Source organism: Lucilia sericata, unplaced genomic scaffold (assembly GCF_015586225.1).
Source record: "Lucilia sericata isolate MDLA Ls3-8-SP2 unplaced genomic scaffold, ASM1558622v1 Contig000036F_arrow, whole genome shotgun sequence".
In the NCBI taxonomy this organism is placed as follows: Eukaryota; Metazoa; Arthropoda; class Insecta; order Diptera; family Calliphoridae; genus Lucilia; species Lucilia sericata.
The window spans coordinates 953,836-966,465 of record NW_023994074.1 but is presented as its reverse complement, the minus strand read 5'-3'; the positions used below and the strand labels follow the sequence as shown (position 1 = coordinate 966,465).

The window sequence follows — 12,630 nt, the reverse complement described above, 5'->3', positions numbered from 1 at the left end:
GTTCTACATATGATGATGATGTTTAAGCAGCGATCAACATCATAATGATGTTTGTAGTAGTTTTGTTTGTTTGAGTGCAAATATATTTTATATCTGTATGTGCAAATGCGTTCTGTTCTAGCAACAATGGAAAAAAATGAGTTGCTAGGAACAAATCATCATCATTTTTATTTTAAATATACACTACTCTATACTAATACACACTAATAATAGCAAATTTTTTTTTTATGAGTGCAGAACAAGAAAACAAACAACTAAACAATAATACATATAAAAAACTGAAAATCGAAAGTGGATAAAGAACGAAAAACAATAAAATGAAACAAACAGATTAAAAAGATTGAACATATAAAGCAAAATACAATAACAAATAAACTAAAAAAAATAAAACACATTAAATTAATTCCAAGAATTTTTTAATTTGCAAACTAAATTTAACGAAAAAAATGTCTCATAGTTTTCGAGACCAAATAAATCAGTTTCAATGAAAGCAAATGTGGGTTAAAAAGTCTGGCAAAGAGGAGAAAGAAGAGGCGTTATAAAAGGAGATCAAATAAATTTACCTATAACAGGAATGAAAACATCAATTCTGGGTTGGACTGACTGCAAGAAAGCGGTCAACAGTTGAAGAGGATAGTAATCTGGAAGATTGTCGTTAATAATTACCCAAACATTGCGTGGTAATTGAGGAGGACAGTAAACTAGAAAATCTCAAGAAGTAAACTTTATAAACCCGAAGGGTTTTGAAACCGAATGTCTAGTCAAACAAAGACTAAAATAATGTTTATAAGTTCAGTTCTAGATGAATTCTAGTTCAGTTCTAGTTAGTTCAGTTCTAGTTCAGTTCTAGTTCAGTTCTAGTTCAGTTCTAGTTCAGTTCTAGTTCAGTTCTAGTTCAGTTCTAGTTCAGTTCTAGTTCAGTTAGTTCAGTTCTAGTTCAGTTCTAGTTCAGTTCTAGTTCAGTTCTAGTTCAGTTCTAGTTCAGTTCTAGTTCAGTTCTAGTTCAGTTCTAGTTCAGTTCTAGTTCAGTTCTAGTTCAGTTCTAGTTCAGTTCTAGTTCAGTTCTAGTTCAGTTCTAGTTCAGTTCTAGTTCAGTTCTAGTTCAGTTCTAGTTCAGTTCTAGTTCAGTTCTAGTTCAGTTCTAGTTCAGTTCTAGTTCAGTTCTAGTTCAGTTCTAGTTCAGTTCTAGTTCAGTTCTAGTTCAGTTCTAGTTCAGTTCTAGTTCAGTTCTAGTTCAGTTCTAGTTCAGTTCTAGTTCAGTTCTAGTTCAGTTCTAGTTCAGTTCTAGTTCAGTTCTAGTTCAGTTCTAGTTCAGTTCTAGTTCAGTTCTAGTTCAGTTCTATTTCTAGTTCAGTTCTATTTCTTTTCTAATTCAGTTCCAGTTCATAGAATCCTTTGAGAAGGTCATCTAATGAGGACAAAACTATAAGTCGAAATAGACCCACCTACATAAGTAAGTTGATAGACGTCCAAATGGGTTATTCAAGCTCATTTGTCCTTTATAAGCAGGCTAATTAAAAAACAACAACAAAAAGCACATGTTGCTCGAAAATTGTAAACATAAATTTATATGTAAAAATGTACAAGTCTGCAGTTAAATGATTAACAAGGTCAGGAAATCACTCTTTAAAAACCATAACAAACCAACCAGACATACAAAACAACACACATACCACAACACTCACACAAACTCTTAGTCATTCTTTGTTTTTTTGCGTTTACTACATTAGTGTAATAGAAAAATTCCAAAACACTTGTTGCTCATGGGGTTCCTCTAGACAGAAAAAGTCATAAAAGCATAAACAAACAGCAAATGTAAAATAGTTAGACATCAAACAACAACAGCAGCAGCAGCGGCGGCAACGAAGTCAAACAACTAACAGACCGACCGACCAACAAACAAAAACTTTATGATTTACATACACTCATATGCTACATATACATATAATCCCCAATGACCTCCTCTGGCTCTCTTGCAAAGCTCCTTTTATCCATCCACCTTCTAAACTAAAACTAATAGTGCCAACAAGTCTCTTTTACAGCAGAAACACATAAAAACAATGAATAAAATAGAGAAAAAAAGCTTAACACACAACTATGAACAAATTACAGCAAAAAAAAAATCAACACAACTATTCATAGATATTTTGTACACATGTATGTATGTGTAATATCGTCTAGTGTAATCTGACGACTGCACCACATACACATGCATCCATACATGTAAAACAAAAATATTTACACACAACTGTTAATATTCTCTGCATAAACATACATGTGTTAAGTTAAGCCAATGTAAAATTGCACATGAATACATTTGCCAACAAATAAATGTACTTGTATGTGCAACCATTAGGCAACTTTAGAGTAGTCGTAGTAGTCGTCTAGTCGTTATGTTGTCGTCATCAGTAGTAATCATGCACCTCTATCTCTCCCTCACCCCCTCTTTTTCTAGTTTACAACCTTCATACAGAACCTAACCTAACTAACCAAACAACCAACCTTCAGACATTTTATATACATATCTACATGCATTTTATACGTGCATATGTATGTTTTAATACTGGCTGGTAGTTTAGTTTTTTTCTGATATTTTTTTTTTTACATTCTCCAGTTGTACCATTCATTCATTCATGCATTTTTCTATTCAAATTGTGCTGACGATGATGATGTTGTTGTTGTTGGTGCTGTGGCTGATGTTGGCAATGCTGATGATGATGATGTTAATGTGAATGACGATGTCGTCGTGGATGTCGAGAGAAAACAACAAACAAAACTAGACCAGACCAAAAAGAGTTCAGAAATAGACGCCACAAACTTGGTAAATAATCTAATGTACAACACAAACTAGTTGTTGTAGAAAAAACTGTTGAGAGATGGTGGGTCAATTGTGAAGGTAATAAGAATATTTGATCGCCAAAAGAAATGGGAGCAACTGAGAGATATATGTGCATTACAACCAGTTTAAATTCCTTAAGATTAAGTCTATCCCAAAGTATGTATTCTAAGTCAGATCCCTTTATGTTTGTAATAGCATAAAGAAGAGTCTTATTTACGAAAAATTGGAAAACTTAAATGATCGACAATCTCCCACTCTATAAGATAATAAGATTTCTATGAACTAGTTGTATAGAAGAAAATCACTCTTCTACACAACTGCGCAAATTTGAAGCAAAAGTTACTGCAATTTTGTATGAAATTTTGGAACCGAAAACTATATGGAAGATCGTGATCCTCTACATCCAAAGAACTATTTCAGACTATGACTATAAACATTTAAATCTTAAATTAGTTTGACGGTTTATATTCCCAAAGAATAAGTTTATCCCGAAAAACATTTGTTCAGAGTCAGATCCCGTTAAGATTTTGGCTGAATAATCTGTCAAGCAAAAGATGGAAAGATTTCACGATTGACAATAGTGGGCAACAAGATAAAGATAAAAAATTTTTTATGATAAGTAAAGACATGAACCACCTCAGAATAACACAACTGCGCAAATTTGAAACAGAAGTGACTGGAATTTTGTTTATAAAAGTTTATGAAATATCGTTTGAACGACGAAGCGCACAAGTGTAAGTAATTAACAAACCACCTACGCATTTTTTACATATACAGAAAAACTTCTCACCAAATGCACTTTACAAGCAAGCACTCATATTTACACACTCTTACCCATACAGTACAAAGTAGCTTAGTTTGTAATGTACATACACATATACATAGATAGACCAACTAACGAACCATTTCATTCATTCGTTCATTCACCAGAAATGCAACGACATTGCAATGTGGGAAACGCGGGAGAGTGTATGGTGTAGAAAAGTGAAAAGTGAAAGTTTTACTACAACTACTCACACATTCAGGCATGAATGCACCCGCCTTGGTAAATACAGGGACATGTAAACGTATGTATGTATGTTTGACTGAATGTGTAACTAGAAAATAGAAATATGTATGAATGTAAGTAGAAATGCTTTTAATCGCCAAGGTTTTTCTAACGTCTACACTTTAACGTCATCAGCAGCAGCATCATCATGATGTTAAACTTGTAGTAGTTGTTTGCAATTCATAGCAGTGACGACACAGACAAGCAAGCCTTTGGCGACTATTTTTTTTTTCTTGTTATAGTAGAAATTCAACCGTTGCTATTTAGACTAGACCCCGACATCACGTGGCCTTTTGACTTTTGCATGCTGTTGTTTGTTTCTAGTTTTTTATCATGACTGCTTTATGTCCCCGTAGTTTTTTTTTCTGAACTAGAGTTAACTTTTAGTTTTAGTGGGAGTTTGACTAGGGGGGGTTTTGTCTGTCTTGCTGTCTGGACTAAGGATAATGCGTCTAGTAAAAAGAGTTTATTTTGATTGTAGGTGTTTTGTCAAAAGTTTGTATTTTTTATGGTTATAGAGAGATTTTTATTGTGTTGTTTAGTAATGGGAGTTTGAAAAGGATTTTCTGTGTTGGTGAGTTATAATAAAATGTTGTAGTAATAACATACTTTTAGGGGTTTTGACTATTGTATTGAGTTGTTATTAGTTTATTTGTATTACTGTTTATATAAAATTATATGATTAACAAAGATTTTTAAGGAACAAATTTTACTTACGAATTTAGTTTTCTTGTTATATAGAATGCAAGGATTTCTTACCTAAAAAGATAAAAGAGAGGAGAATTATTAATAAAGAAGTTTTTTTTTGTAAACTTTTCAATTTATAGAACATTTTAAAACAAATACTTGTGATTTCTTTAAAAATTTAGTTAATTTTGTTAATTATTTGTGTGCATTTAAAAAAAAATTTTTATAGAATCTAATTAGTTGCATTCTCTTAAGTGTTTTTATTCATTAGGTTTTATAATTGTTTTTTTTTTTTTTTATGTAATAAACCTTTGTTCAGCCCTATAACTGATAAGCTTTTTAAAATGGGGCCAAAAAAGTTAATTGCTGGGAAACCAACTAACATAACCATTTATTAAACATGCCCCTATCTATCAGTATTCCTATAAAAAAATTACAAAAAGATAAGCAAACGTTTCCCTATAGTATATTTTCCAGTATGTATTTAAGTAAAAATTTCTTAATTCCTCTTCATAGTGTTAATAGACATATAAAATATTTTCAATGAATAGCAGCGAAGCTTCTAGTGTATATTTGTGTGTTTGTTTTTTCAAACAATAAAATTCTATTTGAAATTAAATAAAAAAAAAGTTTCTCTACATATACTTTCAAGTTCAAGGTCTTACAAAATAACAATGTCTGCCAAATGGTGAAAAAAAAAAACAATAGACACAGCCAGACATTCGTAGACTTTTTTATTCATATACGATCGGCAAATAAACAAACAAAACCAAAGAGAATAAGAGTTTAAATTCGTTGTTGTTGTTGTTGTTTAGCAAGATCATTTGAACAATTTAGCAATCAGTTTAGAGAATTTCATTCTGTTTTTAATTTTTTGCTTTAAAGTCTGATAGTTCGAAAGTTTTTTTGTTTTTTTTTATAAAATAAAATATTTCCAGATCCTTTTAGAAAAGTTTGGGGGGAAAGAGCTTTAACAATAAACCTTTTTTTTCTTATTAATTGAAAGCAAACGTATTTCAGTTTAGTTATAGAGAGAGAAATAAAGCAAAAACAATAATGTTCTAATATGTATAATAAGTATTTCTATAAATATCACTAATAAAATTCAGTGATGCCAATGTTTAGGAAATAAAAGAAAACGCTGAAAGTAAGAGAACTGTTTATACTAGTCCAACTCAAAAGAATCTGTTAGGCATCAAACGACTTTAAGATCGATTCATTAATAATAAGGAACTTTATAACTATGAATCCTTTAAGCAAAGAAAAAAGGATCATAACATGATCGACAAAAATTGGAGTTTTAGAGAAACTAGTTAGTGTTTGCAAATTCCCTATGAAATATAAGAACCGAAAGCAGTAAATCCAAAGAACTAGTTATTTTGATTTACACACGTCACATGTGTTTGGTAACCTGCTGTACATTTTGTCCCTAGCCGAACTAGATTCCTTTGATGATTTATCTGGCTCTAGACTTCTTCCTTAGACTCAAATATATCACACCTATCTAATATTTAACATGCGATGAGTACCGCAGTCCAGTTAAAAGTAGTCCATTGTACTCTAATTAACTGTCTAAGCTTAGTAAACTATTACAATAACCGTTCCCACCACAATTGGATCTTCGCCGTAACGACCGGAGTCATACTCAGCCAAAGATTGTCAACCCAGCAAGAACTGTATCAACCGAAAGCATTTTTTTCCCCGGAAAGAACTATCGGCCACAGTCGAACTGTAACAACAACAACATCACAATAATCTGATCTAAAGTTTTAACTAATTTGGGTTCTGTGGCAACTGTTTTATCGGAAATTTTGATATCTTATGTAAATCATTTCAAACTTTTCTTTACTAGGAAAGCAAGTTCTTTAAAAAAACAGCATAACTTGGTTCCTTAATCACTGAAAGAAAAAATCTGTTCCCCTTAAACTACTTTTAATAATCTAACAAAATCACTACTTTACACTCAGTGAGCCACAAAAAAGCACTCACTCTCGCGATCTAATAACCCGAAAAAACACACATAAAATTTTATCTCTCACACTTAAAGCTATTTACACTAGTTTTGCAATAGAGATTTTTTCTCTACTCTCTCCCCACAAAAAAAAAAAAAAATTCACATTGAGTATGTGTGACCTTCACCTTAACCTAGTCATCGTTTGTCGGACTTTCGGTCATTTACCTCAGTTTCTAAATAGTAGTAGTAGTGCCAGCAAATTCTTGTCTGCCGGTCCCTCTCACTAAACCATCACAATCTATTGAAAAAACACCAACACTATCACAGGTTTAGATAAAAACGAGAGTAAATATAAACTAATACCAAATAATGTTTTTTTTTTTTGATGTCATAGTATGAGTGATAAGATCTGGTATAGCAAAGCAATGTAGTAAAAAAGAGAAGAAATACTGTAATCAGAGAGTTAGTGAACAAATAAATTGATTATTTTTTAATGTATTGGTAATAAGAGCATTAGACAGAGAGTTAGAGCAAGCTTTTTTGTTCGGTTTGGTGGGGAATTTTAGTATTTGTATAGGTGTTGTTTTTTGCGGCTGTTATTACTCAAATAGAGGAGGGTTTAAGGCAGTTGGTTTTTTCAGATTATTTGTGGTTAAAGCTGTACTACAGCCATTACTATATGCAGACGTTTGGGTCTAGTGATCGTTTTTTTATAAAAATTCAAAAATAAACAAACTTTTTTTAACAAATGCGAAAAAAACAATCTTTTAGCTACTACTTTAACTACTTATTTATTTATGTTAGTTTGTAGAGAACTGTTTTTTTTGGCGTTTCAAATTTTATTCCCTAAAATATTATACAAACCCGTTTCCGTTCATAAGACCGGCTTTCAAACTAAACTTTACACAAATATTTGAACTCAGCAAATTTTTGTTCTTTTTAGCAAAAAAAAAAACCCCTGTTGTGTGTGTTCAATAGATTGACTGTTTAGGTTTTCATAAAACCTATTGCAAATAAAAGAACACTTTATACCTAAAAGGTATAGTAGTTGTTGAAATTCTCATATACAAAGTGACAAACCAGACACTTTTTTTCTGTTTTTTTTATTCTTTCTATTGATATTCTATACACACACATGCCGTGTTTGTAGGCTTTAAATTGTTAAAGAAAACCTTAAAATGCAAGATCGCCAAAAAAACTACTAAAAAATTACACAAACAACAAAAAGTTGTTTGTTTTTAGAAAGGAAATATGTTGTTTTTTCAAGTAAGTATGGTTAGCACTATGGGTTAGAAATTGAAATAAAATAAACAAGAAAATTTATTATAGAGGAAGTTGAGTTAATAATGGAGTTTTTTTTTTTAGAAAGGAAATAGAACTTTTTTTGTTTTCTACAATTAACACAATGGCTTAAAAGTGTTATAAAAGAGAGGAAAATACAGTAAAAGAAGTTTAATTAAGCAAATGATAAATACACTTTTTAAAGCTAAAATATAGAAGAAATTTAGCTGAAAAGCTAGAAAATTTTTTAATAAATAAGCAAATTTTTTTTCAATCCTTAGCCACTGTGCTTATAAAATTATCTTTATCAATTACAAATATGCCATAAAAATAAGCCTTTAAAGCAAAATATGCCTATTTGAATTTGTCACTCTTAAAAAAAGCATTATTGCTTTTTTATTCCCCCCTGTGAGCATTATTCTAAAGCTTTTGTTCTTGTTGTTATTGTTTTAATTTCTAGTGATAATACATAGTTTTTTTTTGAAAAAAGAGCTTTATTTCGTCTTTAGTTTTTCTTGTTTCTATTGCGTGTTCTCTTACTCTATAATATTTTGTCTAGTTATAGTTCCGCTAGTTTGGGCATCATCTCTTCTTTTTCTAGGCTAGACCCGTTTATTGTGTATAGCAGAGAAATAGCTTTTGTGAGTTTAACTAACAACCATCTGTAAGAGTATTAGTTTTTTTCTCTTATAGTTTTGTGGTGAAAAACTATTCATAGTAAATAAATATTTTTGCCTATTTTGATGTAAGAAAAAAAACAATAATAAACTTTGATAGATAATGAAATTGGTGTGTATGCGATTTTGTTTAGTTTTCATTTAACAGTAACAGCGATCGGTTAAGAGAGCACAAGAAATCGGAAGATCGAAAGGAAGGAAAGGCAATGTTTATAAAAGAAAATATATATATTTTCGGAGCGTTTGATCGTGCAATAGGTGTGTTATAAAGAATATATATAAAGTGAAAATGTTGACAAAATGGAAAGTAATTAAAATTGTCGTTAATAACGATAATAATTTCAAAAATTCAATGTTTTCATTACGAATTTCATTAAATTATCTGAAATATTATTCGTTTAATATTTTAAGCTAAAAATTTTAGTTTTATTTGCAAAATTAAAACAATATGTTTAAATAATTCTGTTCATTTCTTCGAATTGTGTTTGAAAAAGCGAGATTTTAAGTGTTTCACGATCATTTCCATTTTCAAAATGTTATTGAAAAATGAGATCTAAATCGTTTTATAAGTATCACTCATATGCTGTTCGAAGCAAATACAACTTAATTCAAATAAATTTAAATGTTTGAAGTTCCTTATAAAAATTACTTAAAATCAATCGATACTGATCAATTAAGAAAAGTTTAAAATTTGTAAAAAAATCCATCAGAAATCATAATTCGGAATATGATTTATTAAAAAAGAAAGTTCTGCGAAGATTATGCGACCGATATTGGATCAATAAAGAAAAGTAAAAAAATTGTAAAAAGATCCATTTTCATTACAAAAAGATCTTAAAATAAATATTATTATTAAAGAAATCTTAAAGAATAATTTATAAATATCAAAGAAATTCTAAATATAAAATCATTTTTGAAGAAAATAAGCAAAATTATAAAAAAGTGATCAACTTAAATTTAAAAAAAAAAAAATAAATAATTTTATAAAAATGTATTAAAAAGTATAATTTTGCACGAGAATTCATCAAATAATTCTATATAAATTATATAATAAATTTTTAATAAAATTATACAAAAGTATAAAAGTATAAAATCATTTCTGAAGAAATTAAGCAAACTTATAAAAAAGTGAACAAATTAAATTTTTGAAGAAAAAGTTATAAATTTATAAAAATGTTTTAAAAAGTATAAATTGAATGAGAATTCATCAAATAATTGTAAATAAATTATAAAAAATATAATAAATTTTTAATAAAATTCTATAAAAGTATAAAATCATTTTTGAAGAAAATAAGCTTAATTATGAAAAAGTGAACGAATTAAATTTTTTTTAAAAAAAGTTATAAATTTATAAGAATGTATTTAAAAGTATAATTTTGCAGGAGAATTCATCAAATAATTGTAAATAAATTATAAAAAAAATATAATAAATTTATACAAAAGTATAAAATTATTTTTGAAGAAAATAATCTAAATTATAAAAAATAATAAAATAATTTAAAGAAAAAGTTATAAAATTATAAAAAATGTGTTAAAAAGTATACATTCCATGAGAAATCATCAAATAATTGTAAATTAATTTTTAATAAAATTATATCGTGACCCTATATTCAAAAAGTGCGAACTCAATTTTGGGCAAAGTGAGTTTTTGATGCAAAAGGATTCCTCAATGCATGATCCACGTCTGGTATAAATTTGAAACCAAAAAAGTAATTGTTGCACTTTAAACAACAATTTTTGTTAATAGTCTATCTTAAAGTTAAATTTTTATAGAAGAAAATAAGTGCTAACTTCCATACAAATTTTACAACATTTTTTAAAACTTCAAATTTATTTAAAATTTATTTTGTATATTAACAAGATAAACATGCTGAACACAAAACAGGTGAAGATTAATAAATTGAATGTATAGTTTTTAAGATATGATCATTTATATATTTGTATATAAAGCCAGTTTTAGACTTTAAATTATGTTTTTCCGAAAAATTTAAAGTTATTTCAGAAATCCTTTATAACACTAAGATCTATAATATTCTATGGTTCCAATTTAGAATTTTGATTATAAAAAAGTCTTTAAATGTGCAAATTATGGAGTATTATTCAAAAAATATTGGTACTTTTTATATTCAAAAACATTTTATAATTTAAAATATTTGTACTGAGACTAAGGAATAGTAAACAAGCAGATATGCCATGAGTTTTTCTACTTAAATGGTGTAAATGCATCTTATTGGACTTACTGGTTTGACTTATATCCTTAAAAAAAAAAAACATTTCATAAAATTATAAAATAACGCATATTATTAGAAGAAATTTTTGTTCTATTCTTTGAACAAAACATGCTAACTTAGAACAAATATTTGTTTTTTTGTCGACCAAAAAGTGCTATCTTAAATAAGTCGCTAAAATGTGCAAAATATTAAAATTTTTTCATAGGTAAGAATTAGTAAGGATGTTAAAAACGTATTCTGGAAGAAATATTGTATTTTAGTGCAATATTTCACGAATTAAATAGTTTTTTTACTTTCCTGAAAACTAGACTTTTTTGATTTAGCACTTTTTGAATATAGGGTATCGATATAAAAGTATAAAATAATTTTTGAAGAAATTAAACAAAATTACGAAAATGTGATGGAATGAAATTTTTGAAGAAAAAGTTATAAATTTATAAAAATGTATTAAAAAGTATAAATTGCACGAGAATTCATCAAATAATTGTAAATAAATTATAAAAAAATATAAGAATTTTAAATAAAATTATATAAAAGTATAAAATAATTTTTGAAGAAATTAAACAAAATTACGAAAATGTGATGGAATTAAATTTTTGAAGAAAAAGTTATAAAATTATAAAAAAAATTATTAAAAAATATAAATTGCATGAGAATTCAGCAAATAATTGTAAATAAATTATATAAAATTCTAAAAAAGTATAATTTTGTAGAAAGTATAAAAGTCTAAAATAAAATAGAAATAAAAAATATATATAAAGTTTTTAAATATTAAACAAATATAGATTCATAAGTAAAACATTATTAAAACTTATAAATTTCACACAAATTTATAAGAAAATAAATAAATATAACAAATTAAAAAGTTTTAAAAAGAAAAATCAATAAAAGTTATAACTTAATTTATTTAAAAATTTCTATATATAAAAAAATTCTATAAAAATTATTTTCAAAAAAGGCTATAAAAAGTGTTAAAACCAAAAAATTTAAGTTATTAACCCTTAAAAATTAATTCTTCAAGATCTGAAAACCAGAAAATTTGGTGACAAAGAAAATCTTTATAATTAAATTCAATTACAGAAAAAACGTAAACTGGTATGAAAAAAAAAAACAAGTTAATTTTTGAAAATGAAATCCATAAAATAAAAATATTTAAAATCTCAATTAAAAAAAAGTTCATTTACCTAAAGATTAATTAATTATATGTATATAAAAAATATTAAAATTTAAAAATTAATAACCAACAATTCTCATAAAAATACTAGAAAACCTAGATTAAACTTAATTAAAAAAATATTAAACGAATTTGAATACAAAAAAAATATATATCTTCAATATGATCACTTTTTATAGCAGAATAATAGCAAAATAAAATTTGTCAAGCTTTAAAAAAGTTCATTTACCTTTTGCCAAATTAGAATGTCAAATGAAAGTTGTGTGTTATACATTGTGGATTTGAATTTTTTTGATTAAAATTAAAGTAAATTAACCAACAAACCCCTAACAAAAGGAAATAAATAAATATTTATTCAAATAAAAGTGCACAAGAATAAAATATGTTTTATTGAAGAGAAAAAAAAACCCAAAATAAAGGTGTTTATTTTAAACTAAAGTATAATAAAGTTTTATGCAAATTAAATGTATATTTAACTTTAATTATTGTGTTTTTGTTTAAGTAATAAATATAAATATTGTGTGAATAAACAGGATTTTCAAGTAATTTTCCAATATAGTCTATGATTAAATAGAAAGGTATTAGAAGTGTTTGGGGTTTTTGTGTATTAAATTTAAGATAAATAATGTTGTGAATTGGAATCCAGGGGGAGTATAAGTTAAACAAGATTAAATCGAAACTATGAACAGGATGTGATCAGGTTTTTAAAGAAATTTGAGAACTTAGATTTGAAATTTTT

General features: G+C 27.2%; 1 protein-coding gene across 4 annotated transcripts in view; it reads right to left on the bottom strand.

Annotated features, from left to right (window-relative positions):
* The window catches only part of LOC119612736 (broad-complex core protein), a 78,127-nt gene that overhangs the window by 45,924 nt on the left and 19,573 nt on the right, over positions 1-12,630 (bottom strand). For all 4 annotated transcript variants that reach the window (XM_037968593.1, XM_037968607.1, XM_037968600.1 and 1 more), the window contains exon 2: positions 4,605-4,646. The gene's annotated coding sequence lies outside the window, so the exon portion shown is untranslated. The remainder of the gene's footprint in view (positions 1-4,604; positions 4,647-12,630) is intronic.